The sequence below is a fragment of the Mustela nigripes genome, chromosome 3 (assembly GCF_022355385.1).
Source record: "Mustela nigripes isolate SB6536 chromosome 3, MUSNIG.SB6536, whole genome shotgun sequence".
Classification (NCBI taxonomy): Eukaryota; Metazoa; Chordata; class Mammalia; order Carnivora; family Mustelidae; genus Mustela; species Mustela nigripes.
In genome coordinates this window covers 197,438,306-197,458,335 of record NC_081559.1, presented here as the reverse complement: position 1 = coordinate 197,458,335, position 20,030 = coordinate 197,438,306, and the positions used below count along the sequence as shown (strand labels likewise).

Sequence of the window (20,030 nt, the reverse complement as noted above, 5' to 3'; positions counted from 1 at the left end):
CAGCAGCAGAATGGGGAGCCACCAGGATCACTCAGCAGCAGAATGGGGAGCCACCAGGATCACTCAGCAGCAGAATGGGGAGCCACCAGGATCACTAGCAGCAGAATGGGGGGTCGGCAGTCACGTAGCCCTGGCTTGGCTCAGCGTCAGTACACACTTCGGAGACCAGCCCTGCGAGGCTGGAGAGGTCCTTGCTCGTGGCCCGGGAGGGCAGCCGCGTCTTCCGAGAGAAGCCACAGTCCCACTCTCCATGGCCAGCTAGACACGCTCCCTGTGCTTCTCGGCTCACGAGCCTCGCAAGGCCAATACAGGAATGGGCTTAATGGCCTCCTATCCCAAAAAGGTCATTTCTCCATGCCCTAATCTCTCAGAGCAGCGTATGCCTGTCCCTCTGCCAGCCTCCCACCACTGGGTCTCAAGGACCCATTACAGGTGGCCCCCTGGTGGCCCTGACTTCCATCCTGCTGGCCCTACTGCCTGGGGCTCCTACGGTCCCTCTGACTCCCCTGGGTCTAGCCTCCACCGCCCAGCCGCCCACACTCCCAGGAGAACCCCCAAGAAATGAGCTCCTGCTCTGGGAACACACTTGGAACTCAACTCCCTGCCCCATGGTTCCTTGACCTTGACACCACAACTGTCACCGATGCAGACCTCAGCTCCAGAAGGCCTGCGTCTCTCGCTCCCTCCTGCGCAGGGCCACCACTGCTGGCACTCAAGGGAAGGGCGGCTGGGGACTAACACACCTCTGAGGCACACCCAGGCCAAGGGTCCAGAGGGAAGACACTGGGACAGTCTGGGAACTGGGAAGCAGGCAGCAGCAACAAGGCCGGGCCCTGCTTCCCACTGGGTCTGCATCTTCCACCTGCTGTCCTGAGCCCAGCTGGGGCTCCAGCCTGTCCCCATACCGCAGCCCCAAGGCACTGAAAATGCACACGGGGTCCCAACAGGCATGGAAGGCCAGAGCTTCTCAGGCAGCCCACGGAGGTCCTGGGGTCCAGGGTCTGCACAGGTTTCCTCTGAGCACTCAGTAGCCCCGTTCATTGCCCGCCCAGGGCACCGGCCCACCACTCTCCAGCCGGGCTGGACCTCCTGTCCGTCCCACGAGCCCTGCACCTAGGCCAGACAGGCTTCCCCGCATTTCCCCCAGCACGTCAGGTCCCCTTTGAAAACCCTTTGTACTGCGAAGCGTGCCACACACACAGAAAGTGCATCAATCGCGCGCCAACTGGACACGCAAGACCACGCGGGCACCGCCCTGCCAGGACAGCCGCAGACGCCAGGGTCGCCCCCTCCGCTGTCATCAGGTTTCCTACCTCCGTGCACACCTTCCCAACGCAGGAGCGTGGGCACCTCCGCTCCGAGTGCGTGGCCTTTTGCTAGGGAACGGTGCGCTCTGCGACTGTGGGGCCTCCGATCCTCTTCCTCCCTAGGACACCCAAGTGCCCGGGCACCACGGCTGTAGAAGCCGCCTCTCCCCGCAGCTCTGCAGCGGTACGGTCCCTCCATGCCCAGGCCTCTTCTAGATTCCCCACTCTTCTGGGGCCTGCGGGCTGATCCCCGAGCCCAGAGGAGAGGTCTGTGCTACCTGCTGGGGCCATCAGCCGTCTCCTCTCCAGCTCCCCACACCTCTGCCAAGGACTAACTTGCCTGGCCTCAGCTTCCTCCCAGACCCTGGCAGAGAGCCTGTGTCCTTTCTCAGTGATCTCGGTGCCCCCCCACCCCAGACTCCCCTTACCAAGAGCTGCAGAGCCAGACGAAATTGAAGCTATCCTGGTTTCTGTCCTACAAAATGGGATTTCTTTTTTTTTTTTTTTTTAAAGATTTTATTTATTTATTTGACAGAGAGAGATCACAAGTAGGCAGAGAGGCAGGCAGAGATAGAGAGGAGGAAGCAGGCTCCCTGCTGAGCAGAGACCCCCGATGCGGGACTCGATCCCAGGACCCTGAGATCATGACCTGAGCCGAAGGCAGCGGCTTAACCCACTGAGCCACCCAGGCGCCCCAAAATGGGATTTCACTGGGGCCAGGCGACAAGCCCGTGAGGGGACCTGTAAGGCCCCGGGGCCGGCGTAGGCAGTAGACACGCAGGGGCCACACGAGCCAGGGCCCGGGGTGAGCGCCAGCAGAAGTGCCTGCGACGAGCCAGCACCTGGGAAGTCCCCTCCCCAGATGCCGGAGGCCCCACCATACTGGGAGGCTCCCCATTTCCCTTCCCTCCGCCATTCAGCTCCAAAACAAAGCTGATAAACTCGCGGCCAGGTGCCAGGGCCAGGAGGTCTGGCCGGAGGCGTCTCCGTTTGAAAAGAGGCTCAGCGGGCACCCGGGGCTCCGGGCATGGTCCCAGGATCCTGGGATCGAGCCCCGCGTCAGGCTCTCTGCTCAGCGGGGAGCCTATGTCTCCCTCTCCGTCTGCCTGCCTCTGCCTACTTGTGATCTCTGTCTGTCAAATAAATAAATAAAATCTTGAAAGGAAGGAAGGAAGGAAGGAAGGAAGAGAAGAGTCTCACTGAGCGAAAAGAAAACCCAGCCCCTGGCTAGGAGAGATTAAAGACAGATGGCTTCCCAAGACCCCTGGTGCCCCCCGTGGCCAGCACAGCCCCCAGTCCCTTGGGGGCCACAGTGTCCCATTTAGTCACTCCAGTGGGCCAGGACCCCACTGTGTAGATCTGGAAATTAAGGTCTGTCAGGTACAAGGTCAACACCACACAGCTGTAGCCCTGGGTCTTCTCTGACTCAGAACACGCACCCCAACAGCGAGCCTCGGGCACGGGACAGCAGTAGGGGAAGCTGGAGGGAGCGGTACACAAGACCCATGGGCCACACAGCCTTAGAGCAAGAGATGTGTGGGTGCAGGTGAGCAACCAAAGCGAGACCCAGCCCCCCAGAAGCCTAGTGGGAAAACGAGAGGCCCACAGAGAGGGAGTTCTCAATGACGACACAAGTTCCTGAAGCTGGAGGGAGACAGTGGGAGCCACTGGACAGAGAGGACGGCGAACAGGAGGTGTCCAAGAAATGGCGGAGGTCAGAAAAACTCAAGGACATGATAAAGGGGACTGGTAACTCCGAAGCCAACAGAATCCCCGTGGCCCTAAAGCCAGCCAAGAACACCATTCCTCTAGGGTGCAGGAGACGGGGGCCAGGACACAAGGAAAGAGAGCATCAGCGCAGCTGTGCGGACAGACAGACGCCATTTCCAACTTCTGCAACACAGGATTAGGAACGATGGTACAGGGTAGAACACAGCCTCCATCAGCCTGGCAGTGTGCAGTGATGGCGTGTGGGATAAACACCCCGTAACTTCAGGGAAGCGTCAGTGCGAAACTATAAAAACAAGTGACCGAGTTTCTGAGTGCACACAAAGGGCCTGGAAACAGGGACTCTGGTATCTGTGCGCCAATGTTCATCATAATCCACAATAGCTAGAGGCAGGGACCAAATGTCCATTGGCCAATGGAAAGATAAACGAAACATGGTCTCTCCATACATTGGAATATTCAGCTATAAAAAAAGGAGTTAGTTGCAACGCATGCCACAAACGTATTGATAAAAGGACACACAGTATGTGATTCCACTTAGAGGAGGGACTGACAACAGTTAAATTCACAGATACAGACAGAATACAGGTTATCCAGGGCCGGGGCCTGGGGTGGGAATTGTTTAAAGGGGACAGAGCTGGGGCACCTGGGTGGCTCAGTTGGTTAAGCCTCTGCCTTCAGTTCAGGTCATAATCTCGGGGTCCTGGGATCGAGCCACTCATCGGGATCTCTCCTCAGCAGGGAGCTTGCTTCCCCCTCTCTCTCTGCCTGCCTCTCTGCCTACTTGTGATCCCGCTCTCTCTCTGTCAAATAATTTTTTTTAAAAAATCTTAAATCTTTGGTGGATTTCCCCTGAGAAGCTGCCCCCTGACCCCGGGCTCTTGTTTGTTGGGAGATTTTTATTTTTTTGACAGACAGAGATCACAGAGGTTTTAACCACTGAGCCACCCAGGAGCCCTATTGGGAGTTTTTTTTTTTTTTTTTTTAAAGATTTCATTTATTCATTTGACAGAGAGAGAGATCACAAGTAGGCAGGGAGGTAGGCAGAGAGAGAAGAGGAAGCAGGCCCTTTGTGGAGTAGAGAGCCCAATGCGGGGCTCAATCCCAGGCCCCTGGGACCATGACCCGAGCCAAAGGCAGAGGCTTTAACCCACTGAGCCACCCAGGCACCCCTGTTGGGAGATTTTTGATGACTGCTTCAATCTCCTCGCTTGTTATGGGTCTGTTCAAGTTTTCTATTTCTTCCTGGTTCAGTTTTGGCACTTTTTTTTTTTAAGATTTTATTTATTTATTTGACAGACAGAGATCACAAGTAGGCAGAGAGAGAAATCCTAAAGATCTGAGCAGAAATCAATGAAACAGAAACCAAAAGAACAAGTAGAACAAATCAATGAAACTAGGAGTGGTTCTTTGAAAGAATTAATAAGATTGATAACCCCCTGGCCAGACTTATCAAAAAGAAAAGAGAAAGGACCCAAATTAATAAAATCATGAATGAAAGAGAAACCTGCTGGGATCAGGCTTTATTTGCTGTTCTTTCTCCAACTCCTTTAGATGATAGGTTAGGTTGTGTATTTGGGAACTATCTTGTTTCTTGATAAAGACTTGTAGCGCTGCATACCTTCCTCTCAGGACTGCCACTGCTGCATTCCAAAGATTCTGAAAGGTTGTGTTTTCATTTTCATTTGTTTCCATGAATTTTTAAAATTCTTCTTTAATTTCCTGGTTGACCCATTCAGTCTTTAGTAGGATACTCTTCAGCCTCCATGTATTTGAGTTCCTTCTAACTTTCCTCTTGTGATTGAGTTCAAGTTTCAAAGCACTGTGGTCCACAAATATGCAGGGAATGATCCCAGTCTCTTGGTACCGGTTGAGACCTGATTTATGACCCAGGATGTGATTTATTCTGGAGAAGGTTCCATGTCCACTAGAGAAGAATGTGTATTCTAATTGGCAAAGAAGTCAAACTCTCACTCTTTGCAGGTGATATGATACTTTATGTGGAAAACCCAAAAGACTCCATCCCAAAACTGCTTAAGGGAATTCATACAGGAATTCAGCAAAGTGGCAGGATATAAAAATCGATGCACAGAAATCAGTTGCATTTCTATACACCAACAACAAGACAGAAGAAAGAGTCGATTAAGGATTACATTAAGGAGTCAATCCCATTTACTACTGCACCCAAAACCATAAGCTACCTAGGAATAAATGTAACCAAAGAGATAAAGAATCTGTGCTCACAAAACTGTAGAGTACTCACGGAAGAAATTGAGGAAAACACAAAGAAATGGGAAAACATTCCATTCTCATGGACTAGAAGAACAAGTACTGTAAAATCTCTATGCTCCCTAAAGCGATATACACATTTAATGCAATTCCTATCAAAATACCATCAACTTTTTTCAAAGAAATGGAAAAAATAATCCTAAAATTTGTATGGAACCAGAAAAGACCCCGAAAAGCCAGAGGAATGTTGAGAAAGGAAACCAAAGCTGGTGGCATCACAATTCCGGACTTCAAGCTCTATTACAAAGCTGTAACCATGGGCGCCTGGGTGGCTCAGTGGGTTAAGCCACTGCCTTCGGCTCGGGTCATGATCTCGGGGTCCTGGGATCAAGTCCCGCATCGGGCTCTCTGCTCAGCAGGGAGCCTGCTTCCCTCTCTCTCTCTCTGCCTGCCTCTCCATCTACTTGTGATTTCTCTTTGTCAAATAAATAAATAAAATCTTTAAAAAAAAAACAAAAACAAAAAAAAAAACAAAGCTGTAACCATCAAGACGGTATGGTGTTGGCACAAAAACAGACACATCGATCAATGGAACAGAGTAGAGAGCCCAGAAACGGACCCTCAACTCAATGGTCAACTAATCTTTGACAAAGCAGGAAAGAACATTCAATGGAAGGAAGACAGTCCCTTCAACAAATGGTGTTGGGAAAACTGGACAGCCACATGCAGAAGAATGAAACTGGACCATTTCCTTACACCAAACACAAAAAAAGACTCAAAAATGGATGAAAAACCCAAGTGTGAAATAGGAATCCACCCAAATCCTTGAGGAGAACACAGGCAGCACCCTCTTCAACCTCAGTGGCAGCAACTTCTTCTAGAAACATCGCCAGAGGTAACGGAAGCAAGGGCAAAAATGAACAATTGGGACTTTCTCAAGATAAAAAGTTTTTGCACAGCAAAGGAAGCAGTCAACAAAACCAAAAGACAATCCACAGAATGTGAGAAGATATTTGCAAATGACATATCAGATAAAGGGCTAGTATTCAAAATCAATAAAGAACTTATCAGATTTTTTAAAAATTAAAAAAAAAAGAACTTATCAGACTCAACACCCAAAGAACAAATAATCCAATCAAGAAATGGGCAGAAGACATGAACAGACATTTCTGCAAAGAAGACATCAAAATGGCCAACAGACACATGAGAAAGTGCTCCAATCACTCGGCATCCGGGAAATACAAATCCAAACCACAGTGAGATCCCACCTCACACCAGTCAGAATGGCTTAAATTAACAAGTCAGGAAACGACAGATGTTGGTGAGGATGCGCAGAAAGGGGATCCCTCCTACACTGTTGGTGGGAATGTGAGCTGGTGCAGCCACTCTGGAAAACAATATGGAAGTTCCTCGAAAAGTTGAAAATAGAGCTACCTATGACCCAACAATTTCACTAGTGGGTATTTATCCCAAAGATACAAACATAGTGATCCAAAGGGGTACGTGCACCCGAATGTTTATAGAAGCAACGTCCACAATAGCAGAACTATGGAAAGAGCTCAGATGTCCATCAACAGATGAATGGATAAAGAAGATGTGGTATTCAAAGGGGCACCTGAGTGGCTCAGTGGGTTAAAGCCTCTGCCTTCGGCTCGGGTCATGATCTCAGGGTCCTGGGATTGAGCCCCACTTTGGGCTCTCCGCTCGGCAGGGAGTCTGCTTCCCCCCCACCTCTGCCTGCATCTCTGCCTACTTGTGAAGTCTGTCAAATAGATAGATAAATAAAATCTTTAAACAACAACAACAAAAAGATGAGGTATACATATACAATGGAATATCACAGTCATTAAAAAAACCCTAAATCTTGCCATTTGCAATGACACGGATGGAACTGAGGGCATTACGCTAAGCAAAATAAGTCAATCAGAGAGGGACAATTATCATTTGATCTCACTGATTTGAGGAATCTGAGAAACAAGACGGAGGATCACAGGGGAAAAACGGAACAAGACGAAAGCAGAGAGGGGACAAACCATAACAGACTCTTTCTCAGGAAACAAACTGAGGGCTGTTGGAGTGGAGTGGGTGGGAGGGATGGGTGGCCGGATGACGGACACTGGGGAGGGCATGTGCTACAGTGAGCGCTGCGAACTGTGTAAGACTGGTGAATCACAGACCCGTACCCCTGAAACAAATAATACATTATGTGTTAATCAATCAATCAATAAAACTAACATTGTCATAAATAAATAAATAAATAATTTTTAAACATTAAAAAATAAAGGGGACAGAGTTTCTATTTCAGGAGGTTGGAGGTTAGAAGGTTCTGGTAACAGATCCAGGCGATGACTATACAAGCCAGAGGATGTACTCAGTGCCACTGAATCGTACCTTAAAATGGTTACAATAGCAGATTTTATGTCATGCACCTTTTATCACAATTACAAAAAAAAAAGCAAAGGCGGGGTGATTAGAGGAAGCGGAGGTCAAAGCTGCCAGCGCCAGTGCCGCCTTAGCACGAGGCTGCAGGAGCAGGGACAGAGGTTCGCCCAGGCTTTGGGGAATTGCCAAAATGGCCTATTTTCAATAATCATGTGATCAGCTGTGAAGTTTGCATTTTTGCCCTAAGACTGTTCCAGGCTTCCTGTGGGATGCAGCAGGCAAGTAGCTCATACTTAACGCTGGTCGTCACACTTCCGTCACCCAGAGTCACTGAGAACCGAGATGCGGGCGTGGGAGGAAGATCCAAATACAGGAGGAAAAACAGAATTCCTGTAGCCTCGAATCTGACCCGAAACTACCAACAGAGTCTCGTACTGCTACTCCGTTTAAAACAGACTTCCTACTTCTGTCCATGGGGAAGGCTCAGAAACAGTGAGCAGCCCAGCAGCAAGGGTGCTCCAAAACCCGTTTCCCTGGGACGCCTGGGTGGCTCAGTTGGTTGGACGACTGCCTTCGGCTCAGGTCATGATCCTGGAGTCCCGAGATCGAGTCCCGCATCGGGCTGCCGGCTCCAGGGGAGTCCGCTTCTCCCTCTGACCTTCTCCTCACTCATGCTCTCTCTCCCTGTCTCTCTCAAATAAATAAATAAAATCTTTAAAGAAAAAAAACCAAAAAACATTTTCCTTATAAACGTCTTTGTAGAAAAGGCTGATTCCAGGCCTGGGGTTGGAGATGTCTGAGCTCACCGCGCAGCATCTCGTCACAGCACAAGCAGGACGGGGCAGTCAGCCCGCGGGCCGCATCCGACGCCCTCAACGCCGGACACAGGGCCACCTCGGGACTGAGGCGGTCCAAAGAGCAAGCGGGACGGACTGAAACCCATCAAACCCAGACGCTGGCATCCACACCGAAAACCAAACAGGCTCCTTGTCAGAGAACTCTGACGCTCTTCTGTTTTGTTTTCCCATTGCTGCCGGGGCGCTCCTCGGCACCCCCAACTCGTCCACCCATCCTCCCCACCCGCTTCTCCCCGGCCACCGTCTGTTTGCTCGCTTCTCCTGCACGAACCCTCCCAGAAATTTTTATCAGCCACAAAAATGACACCTGGACACTGTGCCACACAGTGGAGGGACAGCCACCTTATACTGAGCAGTGTCCGTAAACAATGAAACACTAGAGAGAATCCGATGGAGGCTTGCCGGGACTCCGGTTCCCAGGAAATGCGGGAGACAGAGAGCCGAGAGCCGATCAAAGGGCACCAAAGAAGCACAATCAGAAGATCTCACGGTGGGAAACTATAAACAAGTGACAGAGTTTCTTCAACAAATAAACTGAGCATCCAGGGAAATTGATGGTCGGGGAACCTACATATTTCAAGAAGCTTTAGAACTGTGTGCAACATTGGCATCTTGTTTGGATCCAAATTCAAGCAAATCATAAAATGTGTAACAGTGACATTTATGAGACTGGAGATTTGTCTAGTTGTCTCCCTCCGTGTGTGCGCTCTCTCTAGCTCTCACCCCTTCTCAAATAAGTAAACACAATCTTTAAAAAAATAAAAAACAGGGGCACCTGGGTGACTCAGGGGGTTAAGCCGCTGCATTGGGCTCGGGTCATGATCTCAGGGTCCTGGGATCAAGACCCGCATCGGGCTCTCTGCTCATCAGGGAGCCTGCTTCCTCCTCTCTCTCTGCCTGCCTCTCTGCCTACGTGTGATCTCTGTCAAATAAATAAATAAAATCTTTAAAAAAAACTAATAAAAAAGATTTTATTTATTTTTTAAAAGATTTTATTATTCATCTGATGACGAGAGGGAACACAAGCAGGGGGAGTGGGAGAGGGAGAAGCAGGCTCCCCACTGAGCAGGGAGCCTGATGCAGCGGTGGACCCCAGGACCCTGGGACCATGACCTGAGCCGAAGGCAGAGGCTACCCCACTGAGCCCCCCAGGCGCCCCAAGTCACTATATTTTGGAGTAAGGTGACACACAGCAATAGACAAGAGAACATGAAAATCAGTGAAGGAAACCTCATTCGGGCGGAGTCGGCGGCCAGCAGGAGGAGCTCTGCCCTCAAGCTCAGCCTGACTGGGACCTTCCAAGCGGCTACTGCTTTGGGGGCCACTTTCCTGCCCCCGCCCCCCCACCCCCACCGCAGGAGGAAGGCTTCCTGCTCCCCACAGCCTGGGAGCCAAGGAGGAGAAGCCACCACACTGTAGCCCTCCGCTTCCTCCTGGACTGGTCCCTGCCAGCAGCCCCTGCCAGCTCCCCCTGCCACCGTGAAAGACTTTGCTCTCCCTCGCCCCGCAGGCGGCTTTGCTGGCTCCAGGCTGCGAGTCCCTGCTGTGCCCAAAAAATCCACCTCTGCTGCCAAGTAACCGGCAGTTTCATTTGCAAGGTTAGCATCACTTGGTGGTCAGAAGTGAGATCCAGAAGATCCCCAGCAGCCCCGAGGTGCCTGCACCCTCAGAGCCAACCGAGCTCACTGCTTTCTTACCCGCCCTGGAGTCAGAGACTAAGTTTTCTCCTAGATTTCAAGCTCTGCTCTCCATGCTCTGTGCAAGGTCCGTCTGAAGGCCTTGTTTTTTTCTGGGAATGCCCATTTGGTCTTCAGTCCAACTCCTGCTTGGAATTGGACTGTTCCTATGGGGACCATGCTGGCCTGGGGACGGACTCCTCCTGGAGCCGGGCTGTTCCTGCTGAAACTGTGCCTCTGAGGAACTGACCTCTTGGCTCTATAGAATAGCCACTAAGAAACTGGATCCCAGAGATCAAAATGCTTTGGGGGTGTCCTTCCTACTGGGACTCTGGCCGCTTTAATTTCAGTAACTGTGGTCTCTCCCCATGCCCATTTGTAAGCAAAGGGATGACCTACCCAAAAGTAATCTAGAACATGAACGGCCGCTCCCGGAGAGAAGGAAGGGCGGGAAGGAGGAGGAAGAGAAGGAACCGGAACTGGACATGTATCGTGAACGGTTTCTGGAGGCTTCTGAGTGCCTTTAGGGTTCGAAGTATGTCTCCTTGGAAAAAAAACCAAACAAACTATTTCTGAATCAACTGAAGCGAACAACCGAGTGAAGGCGTCCAACAGTTTCTGAGCCCTCTCTCCCCCTTTCCCATCCTTGTCCGCAGACGCGCAGCGACTACTTGTGCTCAGGCCCGGCTTCCGGTGCTGTCTTCCTCCGTTCTCTCGGCCAAACGTCCTTTTCCTCTGAACCACTCCCACCGGCTGCTCTCCTGAACCCACTAAAACCTGCCCCTTTACAGTGAAGTCTTCTGGGGCACCCGGGGGCTCAGGCAGTTAAGTGTCACTCTTGATTTTGGTTCAGGTGGTAATTTCAGGGCCAGGAGATGGAGAAAACCTGCTTAGGGTTCTCTCTCCCGCTACCCCTACTCCTCCCTACCCCAAAGTACACTCTATAAAAAAATAATAAATATATTGGGCGCCTGGGTGGCTCAGTGGGTTAAGCCTCTGCCTTCGGCTCAGGTCATGATCCCAGAGTCCTGGGATTGAGTCCCACATCGAGCTCTCTGCTCAGCGGGGAGCCTGCTTCTTCCTCTCTCTCTTTCAACCTGCCTCTCTGCCTACTTGCGATCTCTGTCTGTCAAATAAATAAAATCTTTTAAAAAAAATTAATAAATATAAATAAAAATTTAAAGTTAAGGGGCGGGGCACCTGGGGGGCTCAGTGGGTTGAGCCTCTGCCTTCAGCTCAGGTCATCATCTCAGGGTCCTGGGATCGAGCCCCACATCGGGCTCCCTGCTCGGTGGGGAGCCTGCTTCCCCCTCTCTCTGCCTACATGTGATCTCTGTCAAATAAATAAAATATTTTTTAAATAAATAAAAAATAAAGTTAAGGGGCACCTGGGGGGCTCAGTCGTTAAGCACCTGCCTTCAGGGGCGCCTGAGGGGCTCAGTGGGTTAAAGCCTCTGCCCTTGGCTCAGGTCATGATCTCAGGGTCCTGGGATTGAGCCCCGCATCGGGCTCTCTGTTCCATGGGGAGCCTGCTTCCCCCTCTCCCTCTGCCTGCCTGCTTGTGATCTCTCAGTCAAATGAATAAAATTTTAAAAAATCTTAAAAAAAAAAAAAAAAGCACCCTCCGGCTCCCCCTGCTTGTGTTCCCTCACTCACTGTCTCTCTGTCAAAGAAATAAATAAAATCTTTTAAAAAATAGAATTTAAAGTTAAGTCTTCTGGGGCGCCTCGCTGGCTCAGCCGGTAGAATATGAGACTCTTGATCTCAGAGCCTGGAAGTTGGAGCACCACATTGGGCAGAGAGATTAATTAATTAATTAAAATATAAATAAAGTTGGGCCACCTGGGTGGCTCAGTGGGTTAAGCCTCTGCCTTCGGCTCAGGTCATGATCTCAGGGTCCTGGGATCGAGCCCCGAATGGGGCTCTCTGCTCCTGGGGGAGCCTGCCTCCTCCTCTTTCTGCCTGCCTCTCTGCCTACTTGTGATCTCTGTCTGCCAAATAAATAAATAAAATCTTTATAACAAATAAATAACTAAATAAACAAGGTTAAGTCTTCTGAGACTGTGGATAAACCCCCGGGGCGCCCGGGGGCTCAGGCCGTTGAGTGTGTCCCTTCCACTCGGGTCCTGATCAGCTCCCTGCCCTACAGTGTCTGCTTCTCCTTCTCCCTCAGCCCCTCCCCACCGCTCGTGCTCTCTCTGCCCCCGTTTCTCAAATAAATAAATAAAATCTTTATAAACAAACACATAAATAAGCCCCAAGTCTCTTATGTTCCCTAGACAAGGCAGAACAGAACCACGGCTGGAATGCGCTCGATGCCCACAGCCCTCGTGTAGCCGTTGAGGTCGGCGCACTGACCCAAACTCCCTACCTGGTCTCTCGGACCTTTACCCACAGGGCCACATGGAACCTGTGAGAGCCAGGCGAAACACTGGGCGCAGCTAGCCAGACGGGAACACCCGCAAAGAATGTTACGGAAACAAAACACTAGCTTTGGCCAAGATACCAAAAGGCCGGCCAGGCATCACAGACCAGCGACAGGGGCTTCTCCAAGCTGCCGGATGGAACAAAATCCAGGCTTAGACACAGAAGCCCGATGGACCTGTTCATGATTACGATCCACTCCAAGCTGTCTTCAAAGAATATTCGGGCCTTCCTTTCGATGCTAGATCCAGCCAGGGAGCAGTAACTCTGTTTACGAACAGGCCAAACCGGGTCCTTCTGCTTTAGTTAGAAGGACGCAGATGAAGCTACGTCCGCTCAGATTTCATCTGACAAGCCGTATCATTCACATGCTGGGTGAGCCAACATAAAAGATCAATAAAATTTTTTTAAGAGTTTTAAAAATGTATTCATTTGTGGGCACCTGGGTGGCTCAGTGGGTTAAAGCCGCTGCCTTCCGCTCAGGTCATGGTCTCAGGGTCCTGGGATCGAGTCCCGCATCGGGCTCTCTGCTCAGCAGGGAGCTTGCTTCTCTCTCTCTCTCTCTCTGCCTGCCTCTCTATCTACTTGTGATCTCTCTGTCAAATAAATAAATAAAATCTTAAAAAAAAAAAAATGTATTCATTTGAGAGCCAGAGTGAGTACAAGCAGGTGGAGAGGCAGAGCAGAGGCCCCACGTGGGACTTGATCCCAGGACCCTGGCTCATAATCTGAGCCACCCAGGTGTTCCAAGCAATTATATTCCTAATTTTCAACTCCAGGACATGCAGGCCCCTACGCAAACCAAACCCCTCTGGTTTCTGCTGTTATTACAAAAGAGCCAAGGCACTGGTGAAAGGACCGTGGCACAGTGAAGCACTCCAGCCCGCCGCTCGAGTGTCCTGCGTCCCTGTGGTGAGACTCCGAGGAACTCGGCTCCAGCTTGGAGAAACCGCTGCCTGGCCCAGAAACACGTCTCTGTGTCCTTACTGACAGCAGAGCCACAGCCCGCGCTCAGCCCCGCTGCCGTAAAGCCACCCCAGACTGGCCGTCCTGCAAGAGCTCACGCGGTGGGGCCTCCAACAGGCCTCCCCAGCTGCGTGTGTCCGAGCCCCTTCCCTCGCCGGGCCCTTTGAGAAATGCGCACGCTCTTCTCCTCAGTTCCTCCACCCCTATTCCTTATTGGACTGAGGGCTCAGAAAAGTATCATGCCAGAACTTCCTTCTCCTAAAGGGGGGAAATGATTCTAGGATTTGACAACAGTAATCAAAGTAGCCAACCAGGGGACCTAAGTGATCCTCTGCTATCTTTTGTATGTCCTGTCTCTGACTACAGCTACCACCCTGTTTATGGGGAAAATCCTCAAATGTTCTGGGCAGAACGCACAATGCACCTGCCATCAGGACTCAGAGCCTCAAAACGTCTCCCCGGACTAATCAATACCTAGAAAGAAGCTCTTAAGGCATCAAACCTGTAACACACCCCAAGGCTCAGGGCCTCACTACCCACGGCGCCAGTCCCGGGGACGCCCTCATTTTACCCCTGAGAAAACCTAAGCAACACTGGGTAGAAGTCTGTCCAGAATCCCCCAGCAGTAAGTGGCCCCAGCGCCTTCCTGTTCCTACCCCCAGCTGCTGACAGCCGTTCCCACGGAGAGCAGTGTTTCCTGGGACAGACCCCTGTGCCGGGCACCGGTCGTGTTCCAGTGCTCGGAACAGCCAGGATCGTTTTCTCTTCACTCGGGAAGAACATTAATCCACCTGCGTAGCAATGCCCCAGGGTCAGCAAGAGCCCTTACTTTTCACAAACCTTAAAAGCTAATTTGGATGACAGAGTTTTCCGCAAGGTCTACTTTATCATAATACGGAGAGGATTTGCTTCTCTGCTCCCCTTCATAGGAGAAAGCACCCACAGGTTAAAACTTTTGGCCTTGGAGAGCCATGAAGTCTCCCCAGGCATGCAGAAACAGCAGCAGGTGTTCAGACTCAGGGCCAATCCTGGGGCATCTGATCTTGAAACAAAGACTACGTTTGCATCCAGACGCAACCCCCCCACCCCCCAGCTTACTGCTGAGCTCACCTTCCCACTCACCCCGACCACGACCACGTGCAGAAAGCGACTGCGGCAACAGCCTTCCCGCCTCGGCAACGGTTCTGACGGCAAGGATGAGAACGGGCCTTCTGGCAGGGCTCGGGGGCGAAGCACGACTCGTGATCTTGGAGTCAGAGCTTTGGGTTCACTACACGTTGCATGTAGTGATCACTTAAAAAATAAAAAAAATTGGGGGGCACCTGGGTGGCTCAGTCGGTTAAGCAACTGTCTTCCACTTGGGTCCTGATCCCAGGGTCTTGGGAATGAGCCCCACATCGGGCTCCCTGCTCAGCAGGGAGTCTGCTTCCTCCGCTCTCTCTGCCTGCCTCTCTGCCTACTTGTGATCTCTGTCTGTCAAATAAATAAATAAAATCTTTTAAAAAAATAAAATTAAGTTAAAATTTAAAAAATAACAAAAGGATGAAAATGGTTAAGTATGGTGCTGGGCATGCTATGGCCAGCCCTTCAGCAGTCACCGAGCGGGCACTCTGACCTCTGGCTACTCCAGCACACAAGCTGCTCTGCGCCCTTGCTCTAACCTGCACCTCACTCAATGGTAAAACCGTAAACATTTACACCAATGGCTGGTGTGCCTTCGTGGTATCCATGACTTTGGAATGTTACAGAAACAGAGAGTGCTTCTCACCTACAATGGGAATAAAATTTACAATGGCTCCTATGTCCGAAATGCATTATTGCACGCTATACTTTTGTTGGCTGCTCTGGCTATTACTGTTTCCTGGGCATTCCAGCCTTGACTCCCTAGAGGCCAGAAGGCTAACCAGCTCGCTGGTTTTCCATCAAAAAATGCTGCTTTCAGGGCGCCTGGGTGGCTCAGCAGGTTAAAGCCTCTGCCTTCGGCTCAGGTCATGATCCCAGGGTCCTGTGATGGAGCCCCACATTGGGCTCTCTGCTCAGCGGGGGGCCTGCTTCCCCACCCTCCCCCCTCTCCCCTACCCCCCCCCGCCCGCCTGCCTCTCTGCCTACTTGTGATCTGTCAAAAAAAAAAAAAAAAAATTTTAAAAAAAAAAAAAAGGGGGGGGGGGGGTTAGTTAAAAAAAAAAAAAAGGAAGGCAGGCAGGCAAAGAGAATCATCTACTCACACCTGCACCAACCTGAATCCCTAAAACATCATGTCTGGTGAAAGAAGTCAGACACCAAGTGTTCATTCTGTAGGATTCCACTTATGTGAAATTCTAAGAAAGGTGAATCTACAGAAAAGCCGATCAGTAGTTGCCTGGGGCCCGGGGAGGGAGGACTGACCCCACAGGAGAACAGGGAGCTCCGGGAGGGGGTCCGACATCGCGTTACGGCGGTGTTTCCCGACGTCCGTACATCTTGGCTACGGGGTGTTTCCCAACGTCCGTCTACCGAAACCCACCACACACTTAAAACAGGTACACAGTGGGCGCCTGGGTGGCTCAGTGGGTTAAGCCGCTGCCTTCGGCTTGGGTCATGATCTCAGGGTCCTGGGATCGAGCCCCGCACCGGGCTCTCTGCTCAGCAGGGAGTCTGCTTCCTCCCCTCTCCCCCTCCCCTGCCTGCCTCTCTGCCTGCTTGTGATCTCTGTCTGTCAAATAAATAAATAAATCTTAAAAAAAAAAAAAAAAAAAACAGGTACACGTCACTGTATGTAAATTACACCCCAATCAAGTTTGGTATTAAAAACAAGTACACGGTCCAGAAGTTTTATCCCGGCCTCTACAGCCTTCGTGGTCTGGCCCCTGCTTGCCTCGCCATCTCCCTGCACACTCAGCACCGGCCTGCTTCCTACTCCTACACCTCGGACATCTCCAGCTCCAGGTACCACAGAGGCCGGGAGCTGGGTCTGAACTGGCAAGAAGCTGACGACCAGTCAAGTCCCCAACCTCTTTTCCGCAGTTTCCTTATCTGCGAGTGGAATGACAATGCTATTTTCTTTGTAAGTTTGTAATGAGGACTCAGTGAGTGGCCTTAACCGTGTTCTCGGCATCTAGCACAGGGACTGGCCACCACGGCCTGCCATCTGGTTTTGGATGACCCGTGAGCTAAGGATGGCTTGCACATTTTTTTTTTTAGATTTTATTTACTTACGTGATAGAGAGAGCGCGCGCACACGAGGGTAGGAGAGCAGAGAGGCAGGCTCCCTGATGCGGGGCTCGATCCCAGGACCCCGGGATCATAACCTGAGCCAAAGGCAAACACTTAACCAACTGAGCCACCCGGAGGCCCCACTACCCAGCTTTTCAGAGGAAAAAACACCCACCGACCCCTTGTCTGTCACATGTTTACTTGACGCGGTCATCTCCACCAGCACTCCCACTTTGCACTAACTGTTCCTTGTGTCTGGAAAGTTCCTCCGCCAGATCTTAGCATTACTCACTCCTTTTGTGCAGCTCAGGTCACAATTTAAATACTGCCTCCTTAGAGGACTACTGTGATCACCTTGTCACTCTCCTATCTTTTCACCCTGTTCTAATTTTTTTTTAAAGATTTTATTTATGTGTTTATTTGACAAAGAAAGCGAGCACACACACACGGGCGTGCGTGCGCAGAGGCAGGTCAGGGGCGCAGGGGGAGAATCTCGAGCAGAACCCTGAGCAGGGAGGCCAACACCGAGCTCAGTCTCACCACGCTGAGATCACAACCAGGCAGGCTGCTCGGGGCACCTGGGTGGCTCAATCTTTGGGCATCTATCTGCCTTTAGCTCGGGCCCTGGATCCCGGGATCAAGCCCCACATCCGGCTCCCTGCTCAGCAAGGAGCTTGCTTCTCCCTCTCCCTCTGCCTGCTGCTCCCCCTACTTGCGCTCTCTGTCAAATAATAAAAACTTAAACTTAAAAAAAAAAAAAGTGTCACCTGCTTAACAGACTGAGCCAGCCAGCCTCCCCACCCCGTTCTAATCTTTGACAGGCCATTTACTGTGTCCTCTGCTGTGTCCTCAGAGCTGAGCCTAGTGCTCGGTAACTGCGATCCCAGCGCTGGGAGGCTGGTACGGACCATGACTGTGACCGAGGGGCCTCCGAGCTTGTGGCTGAGCTGGTCTGAGGGAAAAGAACATCACTCAGCCCCACCCGCAGGGACACCCGGCCTGCAAAAATGCAAGGTCCATCAGCAATGGCAAGGCTCTGCCCTGTGCCCGGTAGCACAGGGAGGGGCATTCAAACCTACTGGACTGCGGGCAGGGCTCAGCAGAAAACTGACCCTCCATCTGAGGCCTGGAGACTCCCAAAGCGTCACATGCAACCACACCCTCCTCCCTTCCTTCTAAAATAGGAAAAGGGAGGGGCACCTGCGTGGCTCAGTCATTAGGCGTCTGCCTTTGGCTCAGCTCATGGTCCTGGGGTCCTGGGATCGAGCTCCACATCAGGCTCCCTGCTCAGCAGGAAGCCTGCTTCTCCGTCTCCCATTCCCCCTGCTTGTGTTCCCTCTCTGGCTCTCCGTGTCAAATAAATAGAATCTTAAAAAACAAACAAACAGGAAAAGGTCCAGGCGGGGGTCGGGGGGTGGAGGTGACGCTTACAGGACATACCACACAAAGTCAACAAAACCACAACCATCACATCACAGAACAGCCCAGGCTACAGGGAATCCCGGTGCGGCAAGACAGGGCTGAGCACAGAGCACTGGCCTCAGGCTCTGGGAGCCCCTCGGCAGGACAACTACCCCACCCTCCACCTCCCCCTGCAGACCAGCCTCCTTCTATCTGCCTGGGACCCTGAAGATACAGTCACTCCTCTGCTGAAGCCCACAACCTCCCTAATCTTTCTGGATCTCCACAGACTTCCCCACTCGAACCAACTCCAACCCCCACCTCCCCCACACACTCATCTCCTTCACACAGAAACTTCTTTGAAGACTTGTCTGCAGCCTCCATCCCCGTGGCCTCACCTGGTCCCAGGCGCTCCTCTGCCGGTACCCATTGTTCAGTCTTTGGGTTTGTCATGGCTGCTAAGAAAGGAAACGGCCCGGAATCCAACATCCACCAGCAGACCTTACCATAACTGCCCTCACAGGGCTCCTGGTGGTTGACCTCCTGCTCCTCCGTGGCACCCCCGCCCCCGCAGAGCGGAAGAGTCCCACATCTCTGTCCTCCCCGCTGCGGGGCGAAGGCCACAGAACCTGGAAGGGTGGGGAAGGCCTGCTCTGTCCCTTCCACCACCTCCTGGGTTCAGTACAGCGGCGGCAGGACACACGCACGGAAAAGTGCTCCGAGGCCGGGGCAGGGGGCAGAGGTTGGGGGCTGGTCGGCAGAGGCCGCTGAGTGGTTTTACCAGTCTGTGAGGAAGGGTTTCAAGAACCCGAGCTGCGTTTCAGATCAGTCACTCCGAGGCAAGCAGCGAAGAAAGAGCCAAGACCGGTCAGGGGAAAGTGCTGCGATCCCGGAGGGTCAGGAGGAGTCACGGAGGCAGGCTCTTTGGTGGAAGGGATGGACAGGAAGGGCCCCAATCAAAGACATTTAGGAAGAAGTTCTCAGAGAGCCTGGAGCGGGAGGGAAGAGCCTCCCAGGTGCCTTGCTTTGGCACCGCGGAGACCGTGGCAGAGGCACTGGCGTGGGATGTGTGGAGACTCACTCACGCAGGAGCCTGTGTCCGTTGAAGGTACTACGGCCACTTGGGGTGGCTCAGGGGGTGAAGCCTCTGCCTTCGGCTCAGGTCATGATCTCGGGGTCCTCGTATCGAGCCCCGCATGGGGCTCTCTGCTCAGCGGGGAGCCTGCTTCCTCCTCTCTCTCTGCCTGCCTCTCTGCCTACTTGTGATCTCTTTAAAATCTTTCTTTAAAACAGTGATTCAATTGTGACATTTCCTCATAAGAAGCCAACAACATTGAGTGTCACCCGGTGACCAGGAAGAGTGGGGACAGATCAACTGCTGTCAGGGCCATCCAAGTCCACCCAGCCAAACACCTCACCGTATTTGGTGTGCTGGGTCACCGGACGTTAGGAGGTTTGCCTCACCCTGAAGTACCAAAAGCACACACGGTGGACACAGGCTGTTGAGAGAGACCAAAGACTCGGAGATCCCTAGAACACAGATCTAGGGCTGAGTCCGCAGAATCAGAAACCCTCTTCCCAGGCTGCCAGGAGAGACCAAAGTCCAGGCACACCCCAGGCAGCCGAGAGATGAGGCCAGGACATACAGCAGAGCAGGGCTGGGGAGTGGGGGGGTGTTCAGCCAACTGGGAGGAGATCCAGCCCATGCATAGGGAGGGAAGGAGGGAAGGACCTTCTGGAGCTTCCTCACCCCAGTCTGAACAAGAGCTTGGGGAGCTGGGAAAGGGGAAGACCACCATCACAATGAGGAGCCCAGTGCTAGCCTTTGTGCAGGCTCCTTCCGGCAGTCACTAGCCCCTTAGAGAACC

The 20,030-nt window shown here is 52.0% G+C and overlaps 1 protein-coding gene across 4 annotated transcripts in view; it reads right to left on the bottom strand.

Annotated features, from left to right (window-relative positions):
- PPP1R16A (protein phosphatase 1 regulatory subunit 16A) overlaps positions 1 to 20,030 on the bottom strand; it is a 34,168-nt gene that overhangs the window by 13,193 nt on the left and 945 nt on the right. Inside the window, exon 1 of one of the 4 annotated variants that reach the window (XM_059395434.1) lies at positions 18,561 to 18,582. The exons of 2 other annotated variants lie outside the window; for them this stretch is intronic. The gene's annotated coding sequence lies outside the window, so the exon portion shown is untranslated. Of the gene's footprint in view, positions 1 to 14,679; positions 14,702 to 18,560; positions 18,583 to 20,030 lie in introns of those variants that run through there. One more of the 4 variants, XM_059395432.1, reaches the window with a different exon arrangement.